Source organism: Eumetopias jubatus, unplaced genomic scaffold (assembly GCF_037043125.1).
Source record: "Eumetopias jubatus isolate StellerSeaLion01/CBP00866 unplaced genomic scaffold, mEumJub1_p1.0 scaffold_4, whole genome shotgun sequence".
Taxonomy (NCBI): domain Eukaryota; kingdom Metazoa; phylum Chordata; class Mammalia; order Carnivora; family Otariidae; genus Eumetopias; species Eumetopias jubatus.
Genome location: NW_028274810.1, coordinates 163,714,148 through 163,731,149, shown reverse-complemented (window position 1 = coordinate 163,731,149; position 17,002 = coordinate 163,714,148).

Here is a 17,002-nt window from a genome sequence, read left to right as displayed (position 1 = left end):
TGTGCCCAGACCAGATTACTTTTTCCTGGGGCCTTTCATATAAGACAAGTCACAAACAAGGTGATTTTGTTAAAAGGGACTGGGGTCTGCTCAAAGGCACATATGAGTTCAGAATGAAAATATCTAAATATATGTTTTCTGGGTTTCCTGTTGTTATCAATGTAATCTCAGAGGTATCTGTAAATCAAATAATAATGAGGGGCAGAGGGAAAGAGAGAGAGGTAGAGAGGTGGGGAGAATGAGAGAGAAAGAGAGAAAGAATGACAGACAGTTTTCTCCTCTTGAGTTAGCAGGTTAGCGGTGCTACTCCCTCAAGAGCCCAGAAAGCTCTCCTTTCCTTAGGTAAGGGAGTTGACAAAATAACTTCTGTGTAAATTCTACACTCACATTCTGACCGGTCCCACATTAGTCTTGCCATTCCGTGCAGTGGTTGACAGATGCTGCTATGCTGTTCTACCTGACCCACTGTTGGAATAAATTATCATCACGGTCCTGTTAGCAGGCCCAGGACAAGATAGTGCTACGACAGGTATAATACAGGAATAATGTAGACCCAGGTGTAAATAATTAAAGCTGTAATTCAAGCACAGCTTACCGGTGACATCATTTGTCAATGCCACTAGAATCCTTCGATGAAATCACAGCTTTATATGTAGAATTTAGATGTACACCATTCACTGCAACCAACTTCTATTATTTTTTCCTCTTTTTTTCCTATTGTGCATGATACCAAGGCTATTTTGAAATAGCCATATTCTGGCATAATTTATCTCACATTCTTACAATTTACTCACTTCACAATGTTAACAGAAAGCCAAGTTCTCCTTTGACATTTTCCCCAATCCGGTAAGATGTAAATCTCGACAAAAAATACGGATGCAACTAAAGGTAGCTTCTGATATATAGTAGCAACCTGACATCAGCTTTTATTTTTCGACTCACTAACTCATCCGTGCCCACCGCTTGGCCTCTTCACCTTTTTAACCTTGCTTTTTGTTCTCTGAACTGCCCTCCAAAAAGAGGACAATCATTTATAAACTAAGGTTATGTTCACTGAGTCTAGAAGTAAGCAATATATGGGTTCACTTTGGTGGAAGAGGAAAAGAGAATAGGGGCTCAGTTGTTCGAATCGAGTCCTGCCCCTTGATGTTAATGTATCCAGCACCTACATTTAATGGGAGCATTCTTCAGGGGTTGAAAACAAATTCTTCTAAACAGAGTTGAAGGGTGGGGTCTATGCTTGTCAGTTTTTTTTTTTTTAAAGATTTTATTTATTTATTTGAGAGAGAGGGAGAATGAGAGATAGAAAGCACGAGAGGGAAGAGGGTCAGAGGGAGAAGCAGACTCCCTGCTGAGCAGGAAGCCCGATGTGGGACTCGATCCCGGGACTCCAGGATCATGACCTGAGCTGAAGGCAGTCGCTTAACCAACTGAGCCACCCAGGCACCCTATGCTTGTCAGTTTTTACTAAACTTCATAAATCTGAGATGCCTACCCATAGATCGTTTCAGTAGAAACTAATCTTGAAAGAGTGCAAAAGTCATCCACACTCTTTCAATCTATATTCCTCTCTCTTCATTTATCCCTCTGCCTCTTGTCTTCCCCAAAAAAGAGTATCCTAGGCATATCTCATGCAGAGAAACCATATGTTTATGGGGATTTAATAAGACAATGTTACATTAGAATGACATATCTACCACTGTCTCAAATTTTCCGGAGGACGATTTAATATCAAAAGCTTTAAAAGTATGCATATCCTCCGCTTCTCAGAGTCTACTTCTAGAGATCTATCCCAAAGCTAAGGGGCACACAGGTGTTGGACATTCGCAGCGTTCTTTATAAAAAGAAAAATTGAGAACAATATAAATGGCTGACAAAAAGAAGTTGGTTCTGTAGGTTACGACAAATCTACCCACAGAACTATCTGCAGCCCTCAATGTGCCATAAATGCACAAAAATATCTAATGACATGAGAAAATCTTTGTAATGTGTGAAGTGATGAAAAGCAGGTTAAAAAACAGTTTTGTACAGTATGATTTTACCTTAGTCTGTTTGGGCCGCTATAGCAAAATGCCACTGACCAGCTAGCTAAAGCAACAGACATTTATTTCTCACAGTCCTGGTAGCCGGGAAGTCCAAGAACAAGGCACCACCAGATTCAGTGTCTGATGAGGAACTGCTTCCTTTGTTCATGGACAGCTGTCTTCTTGTTGTATCCTCCCATGGCAGAAGGCTGAGAGAGCTCTTGGGGGTTTATAAGAGAGCTAATCCAATTCATGAGGACTCCACCCTCATGACCTAAACACCTCCCAAAGGACCCACTTCCTAATACCATCCCACTGGGGATTAGATTTCAACATACGAATTGGGAGGGGGGGTGGACACAACAGATTTCAATTCTGCAAAAGAAGCAACATACTTAATATACCATTTTAGATACATAGAAGGACTTCGGAAAAACTGTCCTTAAATTTAGGGATTATGGGTAATTATATAATCACAGTAACTTAATGAACAATGTCCTCTGTGCCAGGCTCTCTTTCAAGTGCTTCACACACACTATTTAATTTATTGGAATTCTTCAAACAACCAAGAAGATAGGCTTTATCGTTCCACTTTGAAGATAAAATCAGGTACACAGAAATTCAGAGTTCTGCTAAAACTAACAGTGGTGGACGTGGGGTGGAACCTTAGCACTCTATGCCGAGAACACATTTTTAATTACTATAGTATAGCAACATCCCAATTTTTATTCATTTAGGTTTTATACTTTTCTCCAAATTTTTCAGGGTAAATATACGTTATTGTATAACCCATAAGACTAATCAAATCTTATTATTAAAATCATATTTAAAAAATCATATTCGATATTATAAAGGAAAAGAGAAAAGCTCCTAAATACTATGGAATAATATTTCTATTTCAAGAAATAGATGTTCTGAAACCAAATTGATGGATTGGAGTTTCCTTACATTTCCTTTTGAGTTTTGATAAAACCGTGTAACCGATGAAATAACAAATGACAACATTTTTGCCTTACTAATCACCTGTTTATTTTTTTCTATAGATGATCAACCCACCCAAGAAACATGGTATTTCTGTAATACCACTGTGTCTTGCTTGGTTGCCATCTTTCCCCTTTATTTTCCCTTTCCAAAGAAGCCTACACACCTCATGGAGACACTGGACAACTTGTTCTCCTTATAAATAAGGAGAGAACAGAATACAGAAAGCAACCCCATTGTAGAATTATGCTTATCATCCTTCTTTCAAAAAGAATTGGTCACAATTTGCTTTGTTGGAGCAATCTGTCCCTTGTTATAGATTTATATTGCTCTGTGGGATTGTGTTAGAAAAACATTATTATTATTAGCAGTAGTAATACTTGGCAGCCAGTCAGCACATTTCATCGAAGACTCCAAGAGCTTAACCATCAATCAAACTTGCCTTGGTGTGCTCCTGGGAGGAGGTGGTATTATTTCTGTTTGGAACAGAGGTTAAGTGACTTGCCCAAGGCCTTGAAGCTAGGGAGGTTCAGAGTTGGGAATTAAACCCTGGAGACTTGACTTCTAGCATCCCACTCTCCTTCCTAGAGCACATGCCCTCCGCCTGTCTGAAAGATGTAGGGATGAAGAAAGCATCTAATAGAAAAATGTCCTGCTCCCCAGCATACGTTCTTATGCTCAAGCTTTTCTGGCATTAAATTAGAAAAGCACAAGTAATTTCCTCCAGAACTTGAGTTGGTACTTTTCAGTTTGGGTGCTTGTTTCATTCATTCCTTCATCAAATATTTGTTTAGCACTACCAGGTGTTAACAACAATTCCGTTGTTGTGAGCGATCCAGCCATGACCTGCAGGGAGTTTTCAGTCTAGCAGGAAAGGAAGAGTAATAAACAGACCATTGTGATACTGAGTGATGTTGCTTACAGTTTACTACTGTGTCATGGTTCACATTTAAAGTCTAAAGTCATATAAGGTGTATATATATAACCTCAAATTCGGTACTTTAATTTTAAGTAAAGTATAATAGGTGATAACCCCTCTCTATCATTTTTTAGAAGTTACTAAGAAATTTTAGAATTAGAACATGACTCCCGAGGGGCAAAATTATTTTTTGTCATTCCCCTTTGCTGTAATAGAAAATAACTATTGGATTTAAAATTCTAGTATTGGATTTGAGTTCAATACTTTCTCTCAGAAGAAGCAGTAGTGTGCAGTATTCCTGGTGGTTGTTGAAAAGTTCCGTGTTCTCACCGGGGAATGGTTTCACGGGTACATACGTTTGTCAAAATTCATCAAATTGTGCACTTAAAATGTTCACATGTATTGTATTGGATATGAAATTCATCTTAAAGTTGATTGAAAAAGTCTGACGTAAATGTAACATTTAGGAAATATAAATTTTTTAATTAATAACTGAAACTAATTTCTTTTATTTTTATTTTTTATTAAGTTTTACATTTTAATTCCAGTATAGTTAAGATACGGTGTTATAGTAGTTTGAGGTGTACCATATAGTGATTCAACACTTCCATACAACACCCTGTGCTCATCATGACAAGTGCACTCCTTAAACCCCATCACCTGTTTAACCCATTGTCCCCCCCCACCTCCCCTCCAGTAACCATCAGTTTGTTCTCTATAGTTAAGAATCTGTTTCCTGGGGTGTGTGGGTGACTCAGTCAGTTGGGCATCTGCCTTCGGCTCAGGTCATGATCCTAGAGTTCCAGGATCGAACCCCACATTGGGGTCCCCGCTCAGCAGGGGTGTCCACTTCTCCCTCTGCCCCTCACCCGCTCATGCTCTCTCTCTCTCTTTCTTGCACTCTCTCTCTCTCAAATAAATGAATAAAATCTTTAAAAAAAAAAAAGGATCTGTTTCTTGGTTTGTCTAAGCCTGCCTGTCTCTCTTTCTTTGTTCATTTGTTTGTTTTTTAAATTCCACATATGAGTGAACTCATATGGTTTTTGTCTTTCTCTGACTGACTTATTTTGCTTAGCATAAAACCCTCTAAGTCCATCCACATCATTGCAAATAGCAAGATTTCATTCCTTTTTATGGCTAACTAATATTCTGTTTGTGTGTGTGTGTGTGTGTGTGTGTGTGTGTGTGTGTATCACATCTTCTTTATCTGTTCATCTGAACCTAATTTCTAATAATAAAATAACACTATAATGCTTTTTTGCCATAAGATGAATATAAAGTTAATACAACTGAAGATTGACTTTTGTCCTCTGCCCTGTTCCTGATCTCAGAGAGGAAAGAGGAATGGGCTAAAGTGTTTTTATCTTTTTGTATCCTCTTCTGTGTGTAGGTATGAAAAATAGAAAAAAAACTCATGATGACATATGGAACTTTTCAGTTCAGAGTATTGGTCTACACTATAATTTTCACCATCTGTATTCTTACACTTTATCTTGTCATAACAGATAAACCCCAAACTATTTTTACTAACCTTTGTTTTATGCATCCCATTATTTTACATGACTACATTTTATATACTCCATTAATTGTTTATTCTTTTTTTAATTTTTACTATGTTCTCTTTTATCATTCTGGAGTAAAATTAATCTTTAGTCAATTTAGTGTTTCTTTTTCCTCTGGTGCTATGAATCCTAGATTCTGGGAAGCTTCTTTCCCTAATTGCCAAAGCATGGAGAAAGGTAACTGCTGGTGTCCAATGAGATGCCTCATTCCTGCTCTCTTTGTTTGCTCTTGTTGCATGGTCCTTTATCTGTGACTGCACGATTCCTTCAGCTCTTGCACCCGGCTGCAGCCCTGCACGCCTCCACTGGCATGGGAAACTCAGCAGGACTACCTATAGACGTTACAGTCTCCAAGATATTCTCTGGCCACATAGAATTACTGTTCTTATGTAATGCTAAGCAGCTGGTAAATGATGTGAGGCTATTTTGAGTCCATAGGCTTAGACCTATGCCACAAATTAAATACCCGTTGTAGCTAGATGGGTAAAGAGGTAGGTGGATAGTGGGGACCATGATCACCTGGAGAACAACTTGTCCTATTGGAGGAGGAGGGTGTTTTTAGTTCTGGTGAAATACTTCCATGTGCAAATGTGGACAGATGTTCACAGATCTTCTGACTTTTCAAGAAGGTAGACGGAAGGTTTTAATGTGAAACTTGCCAGAGGCAGGCCATCTCTAGCCTGTGGACGGCCATAATCATTTTCTATTGCTGTTGTAAGAAATTATCACAAACTCAGTGGCATAAAATAGTATGAATATATTATCTCATAGTTAGTAGGTGAGAAGTCTGCCATGGATCTCACCGACCTAAAATCAAATGTGTTGACAGGCTATATTCCTTTGTGAAGACTCTCAGTGATTCTGTTTCCTTGCTTTTTCCAGCTTCTTGAGGTCACCCACATACCTTGGCTCATGGCCCCTTTCTTCTGTCTTCAAAGCCAGCAATGTCATTCGTCTCTGGCTCCTTCTCTATTGTCACAACTCTCTCTGATTACAGTTGGGAAAAGGCTTTCCACATTTAAAGACTCATTTGATTAGTTTGGACACACGTGGATAATCCGGATAATCTCATCTCAAGGCCTTAATCAAAGCTAAATTTCCTGGGTGGCTCAGTCGATTAAGCATCTGCCTTCGGCTCAGGTCTTGATCTCAGGGTCCTGAGACCCTGAGACATAGGGGTCCCTGATCGCAGGGAAGCTGCTTCTCTCTCTCTCTCTCTCAAATAAGTAAATAAAATCTTTTTTTTTTTAAAAAGCTAAATTTCCTTTTGCCATGTAAATTAACAAATCGATAGATTCCAGGGATTAAGACTGTAGCACTGGGGGGAGGGGTTATTATTTTGCCCACCACAGGTGCCAGTTGTGACCTCTGACCTAAATATTCTATGACATCTCTACTTTGGGATTCTTTCTACTCCTTAGAAAAAGGCTATGGGCTTCTTCTGCTTTCTAGTATTCCTGGCCCTACCAAGTTGCTGTCACTCTTGCGCAAGTGAAGATTTGTGTGGAGTGATTGAGGCTTGGGCTCCCCAGTCCTGGGACCCGCGGGCACCTATTGCTTCCATACCAGGAGGGGCTCTGGTCTTGGGGAGCAGGGCAGAAGTCTTACTCCGGCTTCATCTGAGTGCCTTAAATCCCTAGTGAACTTGGGGCTAGGCTTTGGAAAGCTTACTTCAAAGAAAGTCAGTTTGTTTTTGCCTGAAGGCTATGGATATTACAGGGCAGCGAGGTTTGGCTGCCCTAATGAAAAGAAGATCATCAAGCAACAGAAAATACTAAGGGGATGGATTAGTTAAAATTTGATTATTTTGAAAAGAATTTTATTTGCCTCTATTTTCTTTAAATGTGAGATTTGTGCATGTGTGTTCAATAATAAGTAGACGACACTTAACTATTGAGGATGAGATTTAAAAAAAAAATTAACAAATATGTTCCCTGAAGGTTCTTTGTTTTAATCGTAAAAGCTTAGTTTATGTTCAATTTTCTGTTCCGCTTGAATAAAATGCTTAATTATCATGAGTCAATAATAATATATGAAATTTATTTTTCCATAATTTATGCTATTATGTTAAGCTTAAAGTCTCATAGAAAATAATAAATCTATCACCTTAATTCCTTAGAACAGGGTAATTTTAAATAAATTAATATTATTTCCTTATTTCCTTTTAATATTGGAAGCTCTATTTGCAATACTTTCCAATTTCCAATTTGCTGAAAGTCAATATTACTACTAACACTACCTTTAGGATGGTTAGTGATTAAAGAACAAGATTCAATATTTTATTTCAATTGCAGTTACTTATGAGTATGTGAAAAAGCATTCAACTTCATTAATAATTAAAAGAGGCAAATTAGAACAAAGGCATATCATTTTTTACTTGTTTGATAAAGAGTTTTCAAAAGACAATAAAATCCCAATTGTCTATTGTGTAAAATAAATTAGGAAATTATTTATTTTGGATGTCATTATGACAATAAATATTATAAAAGTTTCAAAGTGTATGTGTTCGTTAGAGTGTCAGGTAGGTCCCCAAACACATAACAGCTCAAACACCATGGAGATTTATTTCTTGTACATGTAACAGTGTTGAGTCAGGGACCATGTGAGTAGAGCACTTCTCTATACAGTCCTGCCAGCACCCAGGCTGACCAAAGACTCACCAACTTTATTTTTCTTATTTTTAATTTTTTAAAAGATTTTATTTTATTTATTGGGGGGGGGCAGACGGAGAGGGAGAGAGAGAATCCCAAGCAAACTCCCTACAGAGCACGGAGCCTGACGCAGGGATGGATCCCAGGACTCTGTGATCAGGACCTGAGCCGAAATCAAGAGTCAGATGCTCAACCAAATGAGCCACCCAGGCGCCACTCACCAACTTTAAATACAGGGTTTCCAACCTTGTCCCAAGGAACACTGTCACTCCAAACAACTGAAAAGGAAAAAATGTATGGAGAAGTATGCGTAAGAGGTTTGTACGGGTCACTATTGCTCTGACAATCATGAACTGAAGCTCAATTTCATGATCACATACAAGTGCAGTGTAGACAAGGAAAGTAACCTGGCTGTGTCCAAGACAAAGAGGAGAAGATGGATTTCTGTGAGCAGGTCAAATTCGCTACTATGTTATGTATAATGTTTGATCCAGCATTTCTACATTTATCCTAAGAAAACATAAGGTTCAGTCTTTGAACTACAAAGTTGCTTATTAAAGCAATGTTTATAATGGTGAACAACTGGATACTGTTTGAAGGTTCAGTAATAAATAGTGTACTGATTAAAAATTCAGGATGATGTATATATCATCAGAAAGAATGGAATATTGTACAAGAACAACAAGAGCATCAAACAGTGCTATGGATAGATATTGAACTGTTCACATAGAAAGCTATCTGTAGAATATCATTAATTCTAAGGACCAGGTTATGAATCGTATGTAGAGTTTGAGCTAGTTTTCATAACAACATAGACTGATGTGTGAAAAGCATCCTGGAATAACATCACCAAGCCTATCATAGTAGTTACCTCTAGACTGTGGGACAATAGGTGTTTTTATTTCCTTTGCTTTGCATATTTGTTGCTTCTTCTGTTTATGTCTTCAAAATTACCTTGTATTTATTTTGTGGGCCTTTAGATTAACAACATTGGCTCTCCTGTAAAAACATCTAAGCACATTACTTTCGTTTGTTTTGCATAGGTTACACAGACGACCTAACCTGAGAACCGTATCGATAGCTGGCTACCTGTTGGCTCCAAGGCATTCTGCCCGCGAGCACTACGTCGAGCTCTGCGGGCAACATTTGCCCGTGGCAGGCTACGTTGCCACGCCGTTCTGCTCACACAGTAACTGAAAGTACTTCAAAATTGTTCCTTTGACTTGGGCTAACTTGTTCATATGATCAAAAGCAGAGTGTGTTTCCAGGGGTTTGCAAGCTTTTTTAACCGTAGAATGTAACTAATTTTATAGTAAATTCTCAATTAAATGTTTGTTGGTTTAGTACTGAAGTGTCCCGGCTTTTAATTTTCACGCTCAGCATGGTCGTTTGTCCAGAAGTCTCATTTGATAAATCAGAGGAGAGTCCTTGTTTAATGTTTTCAATTTCTTCCTTGGAAAAAATGCTCTAGAGTACAAATATATATTTATAACTGAAAACACTAGCAATTTAAAAAATCGTAAGCCTTGGAGAGCAAAAGCTTAAATAGCCATTGAGGGATCTATTAACATTAAATCATTATCCTATCTGCAAAGAACAATTCCCTGCTAAGATCAGCAAATGGGGCTTTGGTGGGGTGGTGCTCCACGGTCAATCTCCCTGAGGCTTGATGGGGCCTTCACGTTGCATGCTGCTCAAGAGCTCACAACGAAAAGGGCTGTATCAGGGCAGAGATCCAGACTTTATTCACTTCAGCACGCTGTGCACCCTTGTGTGAGGCTGTGTCTTTCTAAGCCCTTGAAGGAGAACTATCCTTAGGAGCACACAGGCTCTGTTTGGTTTTTGCTGTCCTGGATGTTATTTAAGTGTGAAGCTGCAATACACTTTATTAAGCTTTTTTCACAGTTAAAATCAAAAGATTTCTTAGTATAGCACTGACGGTTAGGATAAACACAAACCACTTATTGACTTGGCCAGGGTGTCTGTTCATTCAATCATTCATTAATCCATCCATCTATTCATTCGCCACATAGGCACTGGTTTCTGATTATATGCCAGTCATTATACTAAATTCAAGAGATGCAAAAGTGAACCTAGGGGACCTTACCTTTGAGGAATTTACTATCTGGTGGTGGCTTCATCTGAAAATGGTAATTAACAGGGAATGGAAGCATGGACAAGGCCCACTCATGAGAAATTGCTTGCTTCCCAATGTCTAGATGACAGGAAAAGTTCTCTGGGGTCAAGCACCGGGCATTATTCTAACTGAGTTCTAAGGTTTTTGGAGCACTGTTGTAAGTAAGAAAATGCCCAGGTTTAAACCTTCTCTAACTAATGTCCCTGGTTCCTTTTCAACCCTTTACCCCCAACATCCTCACCTCTGTTTTATTTAGCTTGAAACTCAGCTAGGGAGCTTTCATGTGAGTCCTTAGCTCATTCAGGCACTGAGTAAGCTCTAAAGCTGCACTGTCAAAATAGATGAAAAGAAGAGTGCAGAGCGCAGAGTACCTCTAGTGTTCTGATGATACTCCAGTATTTGCATTAAGAGAGCATAACTATTTTTAATCAGAATTCAGAAATTCCTTGTGCCCAGCCTGATTTTTATAGGAATACCCAAAGAAATTTGGTAGAAGTATCTTACAGAATCAATGGGAGAAGATGGATTGATCTTGGCTGGAAAGAGTTGAAATAAAAACTACGAGTGAGCATAGGTCATGTATGTCTGGGCATTTTTTTTTTTTTTTGTAGGTATGTACGATTCTATAAAATTGAATTTGATGAACTCTTTTTAAAGTGACTTCTAAAGAATGATATTCTTTCTTGTGCAAAATACAAAGGATCCATTTTTTCCTCCCTCATGAGTGTAACAAGTAAAACAGAATGCCAAAATATCCTAGTTAAAATGCACGATGTCAGAGATTGAGCTTCATCGCTATTATGCTAGAGCAGCATGGTACCTAAGAACAATGGAACTGGAATGAACTCTTGCAGGCTTTTTTGAGCACAGTGCTTTTCTCAGCACTGATTTCCCTGATTGACAGCAATACCGGCAGTGGGAAGGAGTTTATGGGTATCATTAATGACAAGCAATGGAAGATTGTAGGTATTTTCTTTTTGTAAGAAACATTCTGCCTTTCAAACTAATATGGTTTGAGGACCTTTGCTAAGATGAGATTCATAGAACTTAAAATGGAAATCTAACATGCTCCATTATGCCCAGATGCAGAGGCGGTCTTACAACTTTTCTGAGGTTAGCTGGGTGGCGATTTATCAACTGCAAGCGTGACAAAGATGAGAGACCATCATGAGCATTTCTTGCTCCCCCCTTCGTCTGTGATTGGTTACCCAGACAAAGCTCTCCTTGATGTTGGTGGTGCTGGGTCAGTATTAAACACTGCACTCAATCTGATGCTCGGCAAATGAGATTGTTGTTACAGAGAGAAATGATGCACTTAAATTCCAGGAGATTACATTAATGTTACCATAAATGGAAAATAAAATTGTCATTGTCTTAGAGGAGTAGAGAAGGAAAAAAAAAAACTATTTATACCAGACACATCATAAAATTAAGTTACCCCACGTAAAATATGATATACTTGAGTCCCAAGAGAAAACCTTTAAATATAGGCATATGCAAAGATAGTTTTGACTGTAACAGAAATGAAATGAACTCAGGATCTTTGTGGGCCGTCATGCAAAAGTAGAGTTGCTAAATAGACTCCCATAATGGCAGAGCAGCCCATTTCTGAGAGGCCAAGGACTCTTTACTGTGGAAAATTTGGTGACAAAGGGAAGGAATAAGGGGATGAGAGAGGAGGTTCCAGGAACACCTGTGCTAAGCGCCATTTCCCATTGCCTAGGTCCAACTCTGATTACTTCTGCCCTTGGAGAAGGCTCCCAGCTCAAGAATTTGATAAGGAAATAGACTAAAAAATTAAACCTGCATGTTAACTATTTACAGGTTTGCTAGCCCAGAGAAATAGGATGGGAAATAGACAGCCCCAGCAGAAAGTTTGAAATGAGCTATAAATCTCAAATAGGAAGTCTAAGACTCACATTGGGCACAGCATACTCAACTTTAGAACTGAGAGAGAGAGAGAGAGAGAGAGAGAGAGAGAGAGAGAGAGAGGGAGGGAGGGAGAGAGAATATCTTCCATTAGTTCTCTCAGCTTGTTGAAGAAAAATTGCTGCAGAAATTTGACACCCATGGTAAAGGCCTATTACTGAGGAAAAGCATTGTTGATATTCTCTGCTTTGTTACTCTAAGTGTTTAAACTATTAGCTACTTTGCTGAAGTAAAGAGGGTTTTATGTTCCAAACATACAAACAGGGTCAGGGGAGAACTCAAATATGGGCTCTTTCTTTAGTCTTAGGCAGGTCCCTTAGCCTTTGTCAATTTCATCTTTCTGCATAGCTCATTGGAAAACTATCCAACCTCCCTCAAAAGAATTGCTAATAGCCTAGGGTTAATCATGCCATCTTCAGGGGTTATCTGATACTGGGGGACAAAGCGAGTGTATACTTCCAAGATCGATCAGGCAATGTTTGAGGTGCTAGTCTTAACTCTACAGGCATTGTATTATTGGCCCTAGGCATTTTGCACTCTGTATTCTTGGGTGCTTGCAGAGGCAAGTTTTGCAATGCTATAGCAGTTCCCTATTGAGTTGTTATCAAATGTTGGACGTTCTTTCTACATGTAAATATGTGCTGAGATTCAACTGAGCCAGATACATTTTATCCATGTTTTCATTCATTGAAATAAATTTTGAGAACAGACCCTATGGTGGGCAGTGTGTTTGATGAGGGATTAGAAGAGAAAATATGTTGCCAATCTTCAAGGACGTGACAATCTAATAGAGGAAGCAGATACAGAAATTAACATTACTGTGTATATGATCAGAGCTATAAAGGGTCATGTGAAGTGTTTTCAGAGTACAAAGGATAGTAGTAGACTTGATCTCAGGAAGTTGGAGGAAACTGCACAGAGGAAGCTGAACAGACATTGGAACTGGGTTTGAAGAGTGAGGTAGACAGAGTTTACTCTGCGAGAGCCAGGCAAGGGATGCTCTTATATGAGGTTAAAGGGAGAGCAAGGACCCAGAGGAATGAAAAACACAGGGTGTTTACAATAATTGGAGATTTTTAATGTGTAAAATGCAGAATGGTAAAGAAGAGATTGGAAAGGTAGGTTGGTCCTGAGCTTAAATGCCCTTTGAATGCAATTCTAATGCCTGGTCTCAGCCTGTTAGCTCATTGTAGAATCAATTCAGTGACTCACTTTCCCAAGACTGCACTCTTGCAGTTATATTATTTCCTCTGAAACATAATTGTTTTACCTTTCTTCTGGATCATCTATCAATGTATATACATGTACCAACATTTACTTTCTAAATAAAAATTCTTTCTTAATGCTAGGTTTTCCTACTCATTCCTCTGAGCTATTCTCTGTGTCTGTCCACAGTTCAACCTACCTTACAGATATTTCTCAAAATTACTTCTTTTATAAATAGTTTAGCTTTTACTAGCTGTTATGGTTACTTTTATGTGTCAAATTGACTAGGTCACAGGGTGTTGGTCCAACATCATTCTGGGTGTGTCCATGAGGTTTCTGGATGAGATTAACATTTGAGTGGATAAACTGTGTAAAGCAGATTTCTCTTCCTAATGTGGGTGGGCCTCATCTAATCAGTTAAAGGCCTGAACTGAACAAGAAGGCTGACTCTCCTATAAGTAAGAAAAAATTCCTCCTGCCTGACTGCCTTTGAACTGGGGCATCAGCTTTTTCCTGCCTTTACATTATGAGAAACATCAGTTCTTCCTGGGTCTCCAACCTTCTGGCTGTTAGACTAGAACTACACCCTGGGCTCTCCCTGGTCTCCAGCTTGCCAACTCACCCTAAATATCTTGGGATTTGTCAGCCCCCATAATCATGTGAATCAATTCCTATTGGTTTTGTTTTTCTATACAATCCTGACTAATATACAAGCTAATAGTCTCTGAGTCTCTGTTTCTTCATCTTTATAATGGAATTAACAATATTATATACCATTGGGTTTATTATAAGAAAATATTGCTAAACTGTCTACGTGTGTAATACATGTATTTATAGTGCTAAGAGTCTGGTGAAAATAATTGTAAGCTTTTATTACTCTTTGTATTTTCTGCCTACATTACTATTTGGGCTTCTTTTTTCACACTCTATGATTATTATATTAGACACCTCTCAGGGTGTGCCTCACATCTATTTGGATCACTTTTTCTTTTTTCCAGTTATTTCTAGGCAAACAGTTTAGCAATGTGCAACACAGCAGCACCCTGCCTTACCTGTACCAAGTGTCACTTTCCTTTTATTAGCTCTATGGAGGTATAATGGACATACGATAAGCTGAGCATATTTAAAGTGCACACTTTGGTAACTCTTTTTAAAAAAGATTTTATTTATTTATTTGACAGAAAGAGCAAGGGAGAGAGAGAGAGAGAGAGTGTGTGAGCAGCAGAGGGAGAGGGTGAAGCAGACTCCTGGCAGAGCAGAGAGCCCAATATGGGACTCGATCCCAGGATCCTGGGATCATGACGTGAGCTGAAGGCAGACACTTAATTGAGTCACCCAGGCACTGTCAAAAGTTGCTTTAAAAGAAGTCCAAGAGGTGGGGCGCCTGGATGGAACATGGACAAGGGAAATATAACCTGGAATAAGGTGATGGAATGCTTTGAGATAAATACAGGGTGTCTACTGTTTTACATGACATTTATCATCAAGTGGCCAAATAATAAAATATTTGAGCTTTTGAGGCTGAATAGGATGTTAGATTATGTTACATAAAAGCATCATTACACTCAAGTTTCTGCCCACTTGATTCTATGCTCCCTGAAAGCAAAGATTTGATCTCGTTCATCATATTATTTCTTGTGCTTAGCACAGTATTTGGAAATCCATTGGCACATCATAAATGTCTCTCGAGTGATAGACTGAGCATCTTGTAGGAAATCAGTTTTAAGTTCCCAGACCCCATTTTCAAGGTTACTCATCTCAAAAATAAAAATGAATTTTTTTATTATGTTATGTAAATCACCTTACATCATTAGTTTTTTTCTTTAAATTTTTTTATTGTTATGTTAATCACCATACATTACATCATTAGTTTTTGATGTAGTGTTCCATGATTCCTTGTTTGTGCATAACACCCAGTGCTCCACTCCGAATGTGCCCTCTTTATACCCATCACCAGGCTAACCCAACCCCCAACCCCCTCCTCTCTAGAACCCTCAGTTTGTTTCTCAGAGTCCATAGTCTCCCATGGTTCAGCTCCCCTCTGATTTACTGCCCTTCATTCTTCCCCTCCTGCTATCTTCTTTTTTTTCTTTTTCTTAACATATATTGTATTATTTGTTTCAGAGGCACAGATCTGTGATTCAACAGTCTTGCACAATTCACAGCACTCACCATAGCGCATACCCCCCCCAATGTCTATCACCCAGCCACCCCATCCCTCCCACCCCCCACCACTCCAGCAAACCTCAGTTTGTTTGCTGAGATTAATAATTCCTCATATCAGTGAGGTCATATGATACATGTCTTTCTCTGATTGACTTATTTCACTCAGCATAACACCCTCCAGTTCCATCCACGTCGTTGCAAATGGCAAGATCTCATCCCTTTTGATGGTTGCATAATATTCCATTGTGTATATATACCACTTCTTCTTTATCCATTCATCTGTCGATGGACATCGTGGCTCTTTCCACAGTTTTGCTATTGTGGACATTGCTGCTATAAACATTGGGGTGCACGGAACCCTTCGGATCCCTACATTTGTACCTTTGGGGTAAATATCCATTAGTGCAATTGCTGGATCGTAGGGTAGCTCTATTTTCAACTGTTTGAGGAACCTCCATACTGTTTTCCAGAGGGGTTGCAGCAGCTTGCATTCCCACCAACAGTGTAGGAGGGTTCCCCTTTCTCCGCATCCCTGCCAACATCTGTCATTCCTGACTTGTTAATTTTAGCCATTCTGACTGGTGTGAGGTGGTATCTCATTGAGGTTTTTGATTTGGATTTCCCTGATGCCAAGTGATGTTGAACACTTTTTCATGTGTCTGTTGGCCATTTGGATGTCTTCTTTGGAAAAATGTCTGTTCATGTCTTCTGCCCATTTCTTGATTGGATTATATATTCTTTGGGTGTTGAGTTTGATAAGTTCTTTATAGATTTTGGATACTAGCCTTTTATCTGATACGTCATTTGCAAATATTTTCTCCCATTCTGTCGCTTGTCTTTTGGTTTTGTGGACTGTTTCTTTTGCTGTGCAAAAGCTTTTTATCTTGATGAAATCCCAATAGCTCATTTTTGCCCTTGCTTCCCTTGCCTTTGGCGATGTTTCTAGGAAGAATTTGCTGCAGCTGAGGTCGAAGAGGTTGCTGCCTGTGTTCTCCTTTAGGATTTTGATGGACTCCTGTCTCACATTTAGGTCTTTCAACCATTTGGAGTCTATTTTTGTGTGGTGTAAGGAAATGGTCCAGTTTCATTCTTCTGCATGTGGCTGTCCAATTTTCCCAACACCATTTGTTGAAGAGACTGTCTTTTTTCCATTGGACATTCTTTCCAGCTTTGTCAAAGATTAGTTGACCATTGAGTTGAGGGTCCATTTCTGGGCTCTCTATTCTGTTCCATTGATCTATGTGTCTGTTTTTGTGCCAGAACCATACTGTCTTGATGATTACAGCTTTGGAATAGAGCTTGAAGTCCGGAATTGTGATGCCACCAGCTTTGCTTTCCTTTTTCAACATTCCTCTGGCTATTCGGGGTCTCTTCTGGTTCCATACAAATTTTAGGATTATTTGTTCCATTTCTTTGAAAAAAGTGGA